This window comes from Gallus gallus, chromosome Z, assembly GCF_016699485.2.
Source record: "Gallus gallus isolate bGalGal1 chromosome Z, bGalGal1.mat.broiler.GRCg7b, whole genome shotgun sequence".
NCBI lineage: Eukaryota > Metazoa > Chordata > Aves > Galliformes > Phasianidae > Gallus > Gallus gallus.
In genome coordinates, this window is record NC_052572.1 from 82,068,097 (window position 1) to 82,079,075 (window position 10,979).

Here is a 10,979-nt window from a genome sequence, read left to right on the forward strand (position 1 = left end):
GACCAGCTGTTTGTGAACGCTCTCTCAGCTGCCGCCTGCAAGTCCTGCATTCTGTAATGAACTCAGGTGAGTTATTTACCACGTACATATGTAAAAGAAATGATTGCTCAATGATATACTAAGAACACCTGGTGAGAGCAATAGCCTAAGGAAACACGGTGAGGAAGCAGAAGTAAGTATGCAACCCTAGAGACACAGACTGTAACAGTAAGGTACTTTGTGAGCTGCCAAAGGACATTAAAAGCATCTCTAACGACCTTCACTTCACCACATTCATACTAGGAACTCCCCCCACCTGAAACACCAAACATCTAACATGGTACTCCATACTATCCCTGCCAGAGGTAGTCTGTAAGAAACTACTGCGCTCTCAACAGTCCGTCATCTCAGTTCTATGTAGCTTATGCAATAACTTGCATGGAAACTGTGACTGCATCCAGGAACAAGACAAAGAGGTGAATGCAGAACACTGATTATGCTTCTGCTCTTCATTTGGAGACTAACCAAAGTAAGTAAAACCTCCTGATGAAAAATTCACAGTGTCCAGTCTAAAGCACAGTCAATATTATCAGTGAACTGTAGGACAGCTGTGGCTGCTCCCTCGTGCAGGGGGATTGCCAGGTCACAGCCTGAACCGGGAGGTGAGCACCTGAGTGAGCACAGGGAGGGACCCCAGATCTCTCTCCCCTTCCTGGTGACGCTTCCAGCTGTGCTTCCCAGAGTGCACACACACTCAGAGTCTGCATGCTTTGCACCCACCCCACCTGCACACCAGTTAGAACCAGAAAGGGCTACATCCCCGAGCTCACTCTTCTCAAGCTGTTGCCAGTTATCAGTCAATCCTTCTTTGCCCTCCTGTTCTACAGTGCCTGCGTCCCAAACAAAGGCTCCACATCACCTTCGTTTGCTTTACACCTTGTAACAAGTGATGGAATACCAGCTCACCGCTTCCCAGTCCTGGATGGAAACGGACAGTGCCTACCACAGTCTGTGGTATATGCCCACTGACAGCAGGGAGGGAGAAAACATTACACATGAAAATAAAATATAATCCAAGAACTAACTGTGTGTTTCTACTTAAAGAATGAGATTTCAGTAAGAAAGTAACTGGTAACTTCATACTAACTTGTCAGGTGCTGCATAGAAGTAGATTCCGTTTCCAGCTCATCTTGCCTTCGCTTCAGTACCGACACGGCTCGCTGCTGGAGAAGTGCACGTACAGCAGATTCGAGCTCAGTTATGTATTTCAGCTGAAATATGGTAAACAGCAATCAGGTTTGAATAAAACAAATGAAAGAACAGTTTTCACAGGCTTTCAAGCATGACGGTGAGATGACGACAAGAGCATTACAGTCTGAAAAGCAAGAGCCTGCTCACTGCAGGTTTTTCCAGGCTGTTTAAGACTGAAAGCCACAAACTGAATGCCAATTGCCTATTACAGGACTACCTAAGACCCTACCAAAAAGTGTTCAGTGGGACACTATTGGTACAATTAGTTTGCTTCAATCTGCCTTTGAACACCTCGCCATCACAGGAAACATCTCAACGAAACCTTGTACAGTTATGTACAGTTACATAAAAAACACCTCAGGCTGCAGCACAACTGACAGTAGTCAGTAGACCTTCATCGAGGCCATTTGTGCAGCATCTTCCAACCTTCCATCTTTTTTTTTTTTTTTTTTTTAATAGTTAAGGTTTGCAGTTAAGCAAAGCAACACAGCTGATAACATAGCCAAATCTTCACACAACCCAGCTAAATACCAACTCAAACCTAATGTAAGATTCTTATTACTAGTCACACGTTGCAAAGCAAATACATTTTGAGATCCCAAAACTGCACGCAAGTCCCACCTCTCATACAGCTTTGGGACACTCTCGTTACTACACCTGAAGAAAACTTCTTCCAATAACATTCTGTTTTTCTCCATCACAACCCAGCTGAGCCCACAGCTCAAGCCAGCGTACATATCCTACCTTAATCATTTTAGGTTACTGTGAGGGGTGGTCTGTTTCTCCTTTGTTTCCTGTTACTGGTCATCTCTCATCATCATTTCCAAAGAAGAAATCTCATTTTTGCCTTGAGAGAATGCAGGTTCCTCATCTTAAAGAAATGGGTGGCAGCGAAGGGAAGGAAAACACGCGTACTTTTTCATTGAAACTGTTTACTAAGTTCTCTATGTATGTTTTCATGCCCCTGTAGAATCTGTAGTTGATAGCAGCATCTGAAGACTTCTCTCATTCCTGGGCAGTTATCTTTGAACTGTCAATGTTCTCCACGTGTTTTTCATACTCCCTCTGGTGGGCACGGGGCACATCCTGCAATGATGCCATCCTAAAAAAGAACACACTCAGACAATTAAAACCACAACAATTCAACAGTTAACGCATTCCTGAACATCTTCCGCTTAAAACAAAGCACAAAATCCTTGCTAATAGCAGCACCTGCATTGGAGCAAAGAAGAACTGCAAGACTTACCCATACCAACATTTACAGAAGCACTGTGTGTGGACAAGATTCATGCTTTGGAAAACACCAAATGTCACTGACGTAGTGGTAGTTCTGAAGGTACCACCACTGACATTTTACCCATATTCCTCTACACAGCACGCTCCTAAAGAGCACAATATGGCAAGTGTAGCGACGTTACACTGAACAGATTCTACCCAAGTTGATGTGGGTAGGAATACAGCATACATCAGTGCGTCCCACTTAATTTATACCAACTTAACATCACCAAGCTATTACTACCAGACGTGTTCTCCCTCCCCTTCTTGCTACTTTCCAAATAGGTCTCCCACTCTCGATAGTCTTTCACATTTGATTGTACTTGAACTCCCCACATCATTTCATTCATTTCTTTCAAGTGATCAAGGCCAAAAAAAACCAACAACATACAATTCCACAGAAATATTTGGTCCACTTCAGTGGAAATTCTTTGAACACAAGCAGGCCAGCAGCAGTCTGTACAAAAGAGTATACATACACAGAGGTTCACACAAGTGAACGGCAGATGTTTGTGTTTCAGCTGCACGATGGTACGTGTTTCCGCGGTCTCTGGCGCCCCCGCGTGGCCGATCGGCGGAATGGCGGCCGCGTACGTTCGGTGCCGCCGTGGAAATAGATGAGGGGCAGCCTGGTTTAGAAGGAGGAGATCGCTGAGCCGGCGGTCCGAGAACCGGCAGCTCGCCCGCACGCGTAGCGCTTAGGAGCAACAGTTGCTGGTTTGGAGTCGTCGGGCGCATGCTCGCTACGAGCTGGAGGACTAATCACAATAGAGAGCGGCGGATGAGCTGCACAGAGCGGTTACGAAGCCACTTCCGCATTCCTACGCGCACGCGTTGTGCCGCCTGCAGGACTGAGCAGCGGACAGCGGCAGTTCCGCGCATTGGCCACGAGGTGGCGGCAGAGACCGCGGAAAGAACCTCGACGGGATCGATGCGGCCCGCGGCGCAATCGCTGGCGGTCAGTGCTCTGTCGCGATGACGGGGGAAGAACACGGAATGAGAAGTGGGGGGTGTGGGGATGAAGACAAAGAAAACAGAGGGAAACTCCTCCAAACTCAGGAAAGCCGTGCTAAGAGCTTTACAAAAAGAAAATAATAATAATAATAATAAAAAGTTTAAAAAAATTACTTTTTGCCAGCATCTGTTGCACTGTTTTTAAATATTCACATACCCAAATTTAACTGCCCAGTACACAAATAAACACCCAGTACAGAATCTGGCACTCCATGGTCCTCCCAGAGCTTGTTACTGCTTTTTAGGCTGCTCTACAGGTATTCTGTCCTATCCCCTTCATTCCCCTGTGTCTTGCCCCCTTCCTTCACCCCGTGCCTTCCCCATTCCTTTTCCAGGCTTTCCCTTTCCTTTCCCCGCTTCCTTCCCCACGCCTTCCCCCTGCAACAGCCCCATGTTCTGCTGCTGTTCTCAGCTGACAATCCTTACACCACACTGTTCAAACACATCGGATCAGACTGCACACTGGCACTGATTCTAAAACAACAACAACAACAACAAATACATACAGTATTATGCGTGGATAACAAACTCCTACCTGCTTGAAGACCAATAGCAGCTCCTCCTCCTGGCAGTAACTCCTGCACACGGCCAGGTCTCCCGTGCAGGGATTTGGCATCCGCAGTGGCTTCGCAAAGTTGGATTTGAGTCTTTGACTTCCACCTCAATCTGCTCGACAGCAAACTGCCAGAAAGGAGGAAGAAGGAACGTGCCAGCAGTGGGTGCGATCGGCAGAGCCAGCAGGGCATCCCCTGCTTCAAAGGGCACTCTGCCTTTCATCCCCACCATGGGGCAGCCACTCTCCTGCTTTGCCTCTCCCCAGGGTCTGCAGGGTTTGTTCCATTGCATGCTGTACCCGCATGGCCAGCACGTGCTACGGAGCCCAAGTGGAACACCTGTTGCAGAACAAGTCTTCGCAAGGAACAAGACCTACAACCCACATGAGCTCCCTCTACGAAACAAAACACTTGTGGCTACAGCCACAACTACAAGCTGTCTCAAAACTGTCAGGATACTTTGTTCCATCCCAGGATCGTTCTTCACTTGCAGGCCTTTAGGTCACCATCGCAGTCAAGATTAAAATTTAGGCTACATCCCAGCCACTCAGGCCTCCCGCTGCCATTCGCTTCTATGCTCAAGGGCCCCAGAAAAAGGCCCTGGGCCTTCAGAAGTTAAGCAATGCAAACTGACAGGACGGCTCTCATGTGGAGCGGCAGTGCTTCAGGATTTGATATTCACAAAGGAACGGCAACACCTGAGCAACACAGGAAGGTAGCAGGAATAAAAGGGCAAAGCAAGGCAAAACCTCGGGGAAAGAAAGGGAAAGGTGAGAGGAAAATGTCACACAGCCTGCAAGGTGCCCTAAAGAGCCATAACAAAGTACGGCAGCACTGCCGTGCTGTGCAATGAGAAAGATGTGTATATTTACACGGTCCTTACCTGTTCAGGTAACCAGTCACCTAAGTTGGGTTCTAGGGAATTATGGGACATGCAGCTTTCCAATCCTCAGCAGCATATGGACAAGTAAGGAGAAGGAAATAAAGGATGGCAGAGCACCATCAACACAGACAGTGAATGTCCATGCAGATTCCCAAATAGACAGCTTCCTGGGTTGTTTCTGCTTTTGTAGCATTTGCGTGCTGCAGATGAGGAAAACGCTCTGCTGTATGAGTCTTCTGCAAGAGACACCCAAAGGTAAATGGCAGCTAACCTGCAGACCGAGCAGTACTGCCTGGCGTTGGTCAGGGGGAGCTCCTCCTGCCGCTGCTGGATGCTGATGCTGACAGGGCTGCAGATGCTCTGCAGGGCCAGCTCGTAGCTGGGAGCCAGGAATGGACACGGCGGGAGAGACGAGAGAGCTGGCGGGGACCAGCCGAGGCATCCAGGAGCATCCAAAAGCCCTCACTCAAAAGCATCACAAAGCCACAGCCAGCAAGCTGGCCATGATCATGAGCAGCATCCCGGATGCTGGAGATTCTTTGCTACCATACACTACGGGAGCACAGCTCTCGCTGCAGGCATCCCACAGCCAGACAAAATGGGAACAAACCCGCAGCTCTGCTGCACGCACAGCCCACAGCCATCACCTTGCAACATGAGCTGCCTTGCTGTTGCTTGCATCCATCCCAATCCCTGGGAATGAAGACTCAGAAGGCAGTCAAGGCGTTGATCCAGCACCAGCGTGCTTTTATTCATTCACAGCCAGGAGGGCCTTTTGGTGAGAGGTCCGGTGTACACAGGGGACTCATCCTCTCTGGTGAAGGAGAGAGGGGCTCAGAGCTCGTGCTGCTGCCCGGTGCCTGGGACTGGAGCTCTGATTCTACGGCCCCCTCCACCAGGCTCGGCTCCTCCTGGCTGATGCTGACCTGCTCCTGCATGGAGCTGCTGCTGTCGGGGCACTCGGGCTGTGCTTGGGCTGGGCTGCACTGCAGTGGTGCCCCGTCACAGTCCAGCTCGGTGACTGTTGTTTCTGGCAGGCTCAGGTCAGCGCCTTCTGCACAGCTGGGAGAGATGAGGGCTTCAACCTGGATGACCACCTTCATTCCCTCACTGGTGTTGTATGGCAGGCTGTCATCCGAGCTGCAGCGATTTGTGCTTCCTAGCAGCTCTGCACTGATATAAGCAAACAGTGAATCATCGCTATACACTCTGGCTCTTCTGCGTGGACGAGGGCTCGGTTCACCTAGGAAGGAGTAGATACACAGGAAAACAGTTAGTGGCAAACTTGCACAAGCTGAATGATGAGAGTGGTTCTTGAGATTTGCTTATGCAGTGGCAGCAGGACAAAGCCAAGAGGACAATAGCAACAGGAGGAGCACTGTCTCGAAAGGAACTGTTGCGCTTTTGTTGTTTGTCTTTCTCTTTTGTGTGGACTCCAAGCATGAATTCCATGGCGCTGACAAGCAGGGTTTTGACAGCTGGATGTGCACCCTTACCTGCCAGGACCACCACCTCTGTTTCTGAGGGCTCCCTGGCATCGCGCTGCAGTTGGCGTTTGGCCACAGAGGATGGTTTTCTGGGCCTGAAGCAGGAACACCAACTGCATGCTGGGGATTCCTTCACCCTGCTGGGTGGACTTGGTCTGGAGGGAGAAAAGAGGGAGCGGTGTGAGTCGTGCATGGTGCAGGGTGAGGGAAGAGCTGCCCTGAGCTCTTGCCAACACTTGATTGTTCCTAGCACTGCCTGGTTCCTGCTGAAACACAGCTTAGAAGCTCGGTCTGATTCACACGGTTGAGGACGGTTCCATTCCTAGAGCTCAGCCCTGGAGTCTTGCTGGCTACATTCCCCTCAGCCATGTCAACCCAGATGCAGAGCATGCCTGTTAGTTGAACCTCAGAGTCCAAAGGGAGGGGACATTCAGTACACCACCACACGCACCATTGGCGTCACGTATTTTCTGCAAGTTTTTGCTCTTGCAATAGTGGAGAAAAACCCACAGAAGCCCACCCAAGCAAGTCTGATAGGAAGCTGCTGGAAAAGAAAGTCCTCTTTACCTTTCAGACGGAAAGTCAATGATTGTGTGGAATTTCCCCCGCACAGCTGCGGGGCCTTCTTCCACTTCCATGTCCCTGCTCTCTGTCACAGCGGGAGAGCTGCTGTGGCCTCCCCTCTGTGCCTGTGCCTCCTCCAGGGTGAGCAGCTTGGTGGCAGGAGAAGACACCTGCACAGACTTGGGATCTGATGGAGAAGTGCGCCCTGGAATGGAAGACCACAGCTAAGAGGGAGGAGCAGAAAGCAGCGGCACAGCCATCACACTTCTGGGGGAGGTGCCGCACATCTCTCAGCCTTGCTTATCCGAACCACTGGAAAAAGAGGAGGTCAAAACCCTTTCATCAAGCTTCACCTGCACGCAAAACATCACCATGACAGGGACGGTTTTCTCATGCTCAACTTTGGGCTTGGACATTCTCAGCATCCAGCCACAGAAGATGCCATATTCTCATCTAAGCCTACAAGCCTGCTGGCCGCCTGATAGCAAAAGCGTATCTCAACAATCCTGGAGAAGGCCTGCATTTGATCAAGGTGTCTCATCAAGACAAAGCTCATGCAGGAAGACGCTCACCTGCTCCATCTCCGACGCCTGATGTGCAGCTGGAGCAGAAGAGGACGTCGGTGTGGTTGATCAGGAATTCCACCACATCCGACTGCCACTGAAGTTCCACACAGGCAGCTCTTCCGCTGGCGCAGGCAGCCTCGTTCTGCTGGGATCTGTAGAAAAGGCAGATTGGAGAAGTCATTGACCCGAGATCGTTTCCCCACGTTTGGGCATTTGGGCAGCCAAAGGCTGTCCAGTTGGGCTCTGGAGACTTCCGCAGTGGGCAAGCACTGATGCCACTGAAGACATTCTCCCGGGTGATCAAGGACACACCAGCCCCATCTGACAAAACCAAGGGAGCACAAATTGTCCTCCTCTCCAAACTGTGCCCGTGGGGAGAACAGATCTAAGCCTTGTGCTGAGACGGAAAAAGAAGTTTACCTGAAGAGGTTGGGAGCCCACACAATCGCTAAGTTCTTAGCGGGCATGTTTGTGACGGAGCAGCTCCCAGCGAGACAAGCCAAGTGTCTCATCAGGTATTCCAGGGTCCTGGAAAGCAAGAGCCAAACCTTCAGCACCACTGAGCACGCCGTGCTCACATTCACCAAACAAACCTCACTGTTCTTGCTACTAGCAAGTAGATCAAGCTTTCCCAAGTGCCACGCTGCAGCACCAAGCCCCAGCACAGCACAGCCGCAGCCATCAGCTGCACCAGCCGTGCCCCCGTGCCCAGGAGCTGACCCAATCCATTCACCCCACGCAGCCATCAACCACTTCAACACACACAGGCATCACGTTGCCAGCGTGACACAAACCCTGCCATCGCATCATCGCCCTCTGAAATGCAGCAGGGCGGAGCTCCCCAGACTGAGGGCAGCAGTTTTCTGACCTGTAGTGAGGCGCGGGCAGCTGCTGGATGACCTCCTGCATTCTGACCAACCGCTCCTCATCTGTACCGGCACAAACAGCGTCCTGGAAGAAAGCAGAAAGGGACTGAGACACACATCATGCGAGTCAAGCGTATGGGGCTAACAGAAAAAGGGCCTCAAAGCTGCAGAGGGCACTGCTGTTCCCATCTCCCACATTTCCAATGGCAGGATGCACACACCAGGTGTTACGGTGCACCCGGTGTGCAGGAAGCATGAGCTGCTTGTTGTACACAGACACCCACTGGATGTCCATCAAAACCCCAACTTCAACAGAAAAAAGACCAAAAAAAGGTGCGCAGGCGTGTGTGTGGATGGGAAAGGCCACGAAGAGGGACATGAAGGCCATTGCCTTGTGCTTACCGAGAACTTGCCATGCAGCTGCTCGCTCAGCAGAGGGCTCGGCAGCTCCCTGAAGTACATCTTGCACAGGGAGCTCACGCTGTGAATGTCCCGGACGGTGAGCTCCGGAATCTGCTCCGACTCAAAGTCATGGCTGGAGAGAAGGACACAAAAACAGAGGGCTTGGAGAAAGAGGAAAACAACTCCAAAGCAAGACAACATACAGTCCAGAAGCACTCTTACCGCAGCTTCTGGATCTTGGACGCCACGCCGGACAGGCGGTAGATCCCCTGCACCACGCCGTGCTGCTCAATGAACTCAGCGCAGCTCTGCACGACCTGGGGGACTACAGAACAAGGGCCAGCGCTTAGCTGAGCTCCTGATTCAAGTCCTGCTTCAGCCGCTGCCCCTGTCACATCCCATCCACTAAGCCCAGCCGGGCTACTGCTTGCCTCCTCCGTAGAGGAGAAAAAAGGCTGTCGCACACGTCGCAGACAGGCAGGAGCTGGGGACAAAACTGCACACGGACGTGTTCTTGTCTTTCAAGAAATGCCACAACCTGCCAAGCAGCCTGCAGAAAGTAATTCTGGGGAAGCCAGAGACACTGCCACAAGTCCCATCACAGCTCCCACCGCAATGGAGGCGTGAGACCTCATGTCCAGAAGAGCTAGGAAACTGACGCACTACACTCTCTTGGGCCAAAAGGCTTCCTTGGTTTTCAGGCTAGCGTGGGATTGGCTTACACCTTTGGCTTTAAGCAAATAAAAGTGTGCCGGCCTCCTATGAGCATTAGCCTCAGCTTCCCTTTCAGCCATAACTCCCACCTCACGCTTCTCCACCGCTATCAACCTGCCCCTTGCTAGACATGATCTCCCTTTCTTTCATCTTGTCATGCCCAACAGAGGGAGGAAGCTCTCAGGAATGGGCTGTTCCTTACCATCACGGCCAGAGTGGAGAAGATGCTCTCCCAGGTCACAGCCAAACACCCCTCCCTTCTCCTTCTCCAGCTCCATCTCCCGCTGCTTCGGTTCATGTGGGCGGGCCTTCACGAAGGAACGAAGGAAGCTGAGGAGCTTGCCACGCTTCTTTGGCACTGCACAACAAAAGGAAGAAACCAGTTCATTTCAGGTTGGGCTCAGTGCGACCAGGCCGAGCATCACACATTCGACAGAGCACGTAAAAGCGGGAAGAACATTGCCAACAAGTACCTACAACAACAGATTGTCCCCGTCCCTGGAGGAGTCCAAGGCCAGGTTGGATGGGGCCCTGGGCAGCCTGGTCTAGTCTGGCATTCGAAGTGGAGGTAGGCAGCCCTGCCTGAGGCACGGGGGTTGGAGCTTGATGATCCTTGAGGTCCCTTCCATCCCAAGCCATTCTACAAGGATCCTATCGTTTGCCCAAGCCCTCATTCTCACTGCCTACAAAACAGCAGCCCTACGCCCCGTGGGATGCAGGAAGGATCATCAACACACAGGAGAACGTGGGATGGATAAAGGAGGTATTCAACACAGAACACACCCAGAAAAAGACTCCATTTGATTTCCCCGCGCCATCACATGTAACATCCGTACCTGGCTTTGGCGCTGAATTGATGAGGGCCTCAGGAATTTTTCCGTTGATGAGCTCCACGCACTCACCAGGGAAAAATCCAACCTGGAACAAGATCAAGAAGAGAGATGGAATACTGAATGCAGCATTTCTCAGGCCTCAACTGTTCAACCAAGAAAGAATGGCCTGCAGAAAAGTAACCCTCATTCAACATTTGCAGCCAGAAGACCTACAAAAGCAACTGACGGAGCATAAGATGGCTGTTCTCCGTGCTTGTACAAAGGACAGAGATGCTCAACTCCTGACTGCCTATTGAGCACAAGAGGCTCTTGCTTCTAAGTCACATGAGGAGACAGTTTCCCACCCAAGCCCAGAGCCAAAGGGAAAGTCCTCTGACAGCGACACAGGGAAGCTGTTGACGTCCAGAAGCCACCCTGTGGAGGCCGAGCAGCTCAAAGCTGACATTCCTCACTTGACTGCAGTTGCGCCCACGAGTCTGAAGCTCGTGCCTACCTGAAAGCCATGCTTGCCTCTCCACCAGGGGCTCTGCTCCTTTGCTGGCATATCAAGAACGCACACCAGGTCTCCCACCTGCAAGACATTGCAACATC

The 10,979-nt window shown here is 51.2% G+C and overlaps 1 long non-coding RNA gene across 1 annotated transcript; it reads right to left on the reverse strand.

Moving 5' to 3' along the window:
- Positions 1-1,121: 1,121 nt before the first annotated feature.
- On the reverse strand, positions 1,122-3,040 carry LOC121108444. The gene is made up of 3 exons (XR_005842956.1): positions 2,985-3,040; positions 1,975-2,332; positions 1,122-1,250 (listed from the first exon to the last, which is right to left on the reverse strand). It is a non-coding gene; the product is annotated as an uncharacterized LOC121108444 (long non-coding RNA).
- Between the last annotated feature and the right edge of the window lie 7,939 nt (positions 3,041-10,979).